The sequence below is a fragment of the Chrysochloris asiatica genome, unplaced genomic scaffold (genome assembly GCF_000296735.1).
Source record: "Chrysochloris asiatica unplaced genomic scaffold, ChrAsi1.0 scaffold00033, whole genome shotgun sequence".
Classification (NCBI taxonomy): domain Eukaryota; kingdom Metazoa; phylum Chordata; class Mammalia; order Afrosoricida; family Chrysochloridae; genus Chrysochloris; species Chrysochloris asiatica.
The window spans coordinates 1,449,668-1,453,572 of NW_006408551.1; the positions used below are offsets into that span (position 1 = coordinate 1,449,668).

The 3,905-nt window shown below is 41.3% G+C and overlaps 1 pseudogene; it reads right to left on the reverse strand.

Annotated features, from left to right (window-relative positions):
- Positions 1 to 1,209: 1,209 nt before the first annotated feature.
- On the reverse strand, positions 1,210 to 1,753 carry LOC102826334 (annotated as a pseudogene).
- Positions 1,754 to 3,905: the final 2,152 nt, after the last annotated feature.

Below are 3,905 nucleotides of genomic sequence, written 5' to 3' on the forward strand. Positions count from 1 at the left end.
ATGGACTCAAGCGTGGCAACAGTAGTGAGGTTGGTCCAGGATCGGGCAGTGTTTCATTCTGCTGTGCATAAGGTCGTTATGCGTCAGTACTGACTTGATGGCACCTAATAACAACAAAAGGAAAAACAGAATGGAAAAAAATCCCAAGGATATTATAAACCACAAAATATTAACCACCACTTCTTTTTTTCCTAGGTGCAAAATTCTCTGCAATTTTGTAAACAAGGAAAGAGTATCAATGCTATTTTGAAGGCCCTCAATTACTGAACCTTGAGAGTTCTTTCTGTTTGCACTGCTCCCTCCTGTGGCTTCGGTTCGCAGCCCAATTCGTAACCACTACGCTACCAGAGCTCCTTATAGTTGAAGGAGAGCTCACAAATAAGTAAGTACTTGTTTCCCAAGAAAAGTAAAAAGGTGCTAAATCCTGCTGGCAAACAAAGTAAGGTGGCCTCCAAAAGAAAATGGTAGTCAGCTTCCAAAAAACAAGGAAATTCTAGGGGCCAGATCATGGTCAAGGAAAAGAGATGGTGGATTTCTACTGCAACTGAAAGCAGCCAGGGAGGAAATGAAAAGTAATTCAGCCAGAGAGAAAGAAAGAATACAACACCTCAGTGATCCCAGGATGGAAGTTGTCAGCCAGGAGCAGAGCAACCAGACAGATGTCTCCAGATCCAAAGCAGCACCAAGTAAGACTTGGTACCTGAATTGTCAAAGCCAGACCAACTACTGCCTGCCCCTGTTCTTCCTTGCCACCTGAAGTAAAGGAGCACTCATTGCACCCATGATGACAGAGAGAGAAAGGCTTGTGATAAACAGATACTAGGAGAATTGATGCCTCTTGGAATCATGGCTCCAGGGTGGCATCTTGAGCCTCAGGAAAAATCAGCAATTGCTCAGACATCATACAAATCATTACTCATCCTTCCCTCCTCAATTATCCTACAAATGTGTTTTTCTCCTTCCCCAGCTCTTTCCCTTCAAGAAGTCAGGTCAAAGCAGAAGAACAAACTCCAGTGGATGATCTCTGAGCAGCATGTCAATGCTTTGAGCCCTAAAATGGAGCCATGCAAGGAACCCCACACTCAGACAATATAGAACAGGCCAGATTTGGGGGCTACATTTGTCATTGTATCCCTTCTAGTTGAGCATGTCCAAGAAAGTGGATCTCCAGAACTCAGAGGGATCACAAACTCCAATGGTGTCACTTCACTAGCCACCTGTCACCTCCTTGTTTCTCAGAGTATAAGCAAAATGGTTGAACATGGGGGTGACCACTGTGTAGAAGAAGGCAAGTATCAGGTCCGTGTCCTGAGTGGCATCTGCCCGAGGCCTCATATAGGCAACAGTACCAGTTCCAAAGAAAAGTATGACCACAAACAGGTGAGAAGAAAAAGTAGAGAAGATCTTTTGACATCCTTGTGATGTTGCAACCCCAAGAATGGTAGTGAGAATACAGACATCGGAGGCCATAATCAGTAAGAAAGGTGTCAATAAAGGTGACAGCAAGATTCCCCAATTCTCCCCAAAAAGTGCTTGCACTTGCCAGTCTCAGCACAGGCAGAATGTCACACAGGAAGTGGTGAATGGTGTTGCCAGCACAGAAGGGCAGTGTGAAGATGCAGATGAAGTGAATGGTGCTAGTTATGATGCCCATGAGGTAGGAGGCCCCCACCATACTGATGCAGGCTCCCTGATTCATCAGGGTGGTGTCATGCAGGGGCCGGCAAATGGCAACATAACAGTCACAGGCCATGGTCATGACACACTCTCCTAGATCTCAGCTGGGGCAAGTGACTTCCTCACAGCGGGGAATAGTAGAGGTGATTTGAGAGAATACCATAAACACTATGGCTCAAAGAATACAGGCTAGAGAGCAATTGCAAGTCCTTCCAATTATGTGTACCACTTAATTAGAAAAGATTTCTTCATCACAACAGATTTATTTCCTGTTTAGTGTTTTACAGGATTCTTCTAATTCAGGGCAGTCTCTCAATTGTTTGCACTATTTTGTTTTAGGTTGCAAACGTTTATTAAAATTTCAAATAATTTATGTAGATTCTCCATCATCGAGGAGAAAAAGCACAACTCCTTAAAAGTGTGGGCTACATTAAAAGACTTTCTAGAAAGAGGGAATGAAATCATGACTTTATAAGGAAGCAACATGACATACACTACCTCAACCAGATGATCAAGGTCAGCATCAACAGTATTAAGTCATGTTGATAATGTTGATAGTATGAACCCTTGTTATCATGCGAGGAGAATGCCATTTTACCTCTGTGGATTTCCTCCCAAAACCTACCACCCTAATCCAACCATGAAAGAAACATCAGAAAATTCCAATAGGGGAGCATACTACAAAACACTCGAGAAGTGCTCCTCGAAGCTGTCAAGATCACCAGCAAGTAGAAAAGTCAGAAATTAAGGAAACATGACAATAAATATATCTTTGAACAGAAAAGGGGAAGTGGACATTAAGCAAAAGCTAAGGAAATCTGAATAAAGTATGAACTTTAAAATAATGTATCAGTGTTGGTTCACTAATTGTGACAGATGTACCATACTAATTTAAGATTACCAATAAGGGAAATTAAGGTTAAGTATACAGGAACTCTATACAATTCTATGCAAACTCTATATAAATCTGTGCAATTTTTCTGCAAATCCAAAGTTATTATAAAATAAAATGGTTATTTTTCAAAAGTTTATCAATATAGAAAGAGGTGTGCTATTTTTAATTGATTAAATCAAGATTTAGTGGTGGTTGTTAGGTGCCATCGAGTACCAACTCATAGCTATCAGTACCAACTCATAGCGACCTTATGCACAGCAGAACGAAACACTGCCCGATCCTGAGCCAACCTCACTATTGTTGCCACACTTGAGTTCATGTATGCTGATACTTGGCCAATCCATCTCGTTGGGGGGTCTTCCTCTTTTTCTCTGACCCTCCAACTTACCAAACATGATATCCTTTTCCAGTGACTGGTTCCTCCTGACAGTATGTCCGAAGTACGAGAGATGAAATTTGACCATCCTGGCCTCCAAGGAGCACTCTGGCTGCACTACTTCTAACACGGATCTGTTGGTTCTTTTGTCAGTCCATAGCATTTTCATTATTCTCCTCCAACACCATAAGTCAAATGCATCAATTTTTCTGCAGTCTTCCTTATTCACTGTCCATCTTTCACATGCATATGAGGTTATTCAAAATACCATGGCTTGGGTCAGGCACACCTTAGTATTCAAACTGACATCTTTGCTCTTCAACACTTTAAAAAGGCCTTGTGCAGCAGATTTGCCTAATGCAATACATCGTTTGATTTCTTGACTGCTGCTTCCAGGAATGTTGATAGTTGATCCAAGAAGAATGAAGTCCTTGACAACTTCAATCTTTTCTCCATTGATAAGAATGTTGTTTATTGGTCCAGTGGTAAGGATTTTTGTTTTCTTTACATTGAGATACAATCCATATCGAAGGCTGTGTTCTTTGATCTTCATCATCAAATATTTTAAGTCCTCTTCACTTTCAGCAAGCAAGGTTGTATCATCTGCATATCGCAGGTTATTATGAGTCTTCCTCCAATCCTGATGCCATGTTTTTCTTCATATAAACCAGCTTCTCAGATTATTTGCTCAGCATACAGGTTGAATAAGTATGGTGAAAGAATACAACCCTGTTGCACACCTTTCTTAGTTTTAAACCATTCAGTGTTCCCATGTTCTGTTCCAACAACTGCCTCTTGGTCCAGGTACAGATTCCTCATGAGCACAATTAAGTGTTCTGGAATACTCATACTTAGCAATGTTGTCCATAGCTTGTCATGATCCACACAATCGAAAGTCTTTGCATAGTCAATAAAGCACAGGTAGACACCTTTCTGATATTCTCTGCTTTCAGCCAA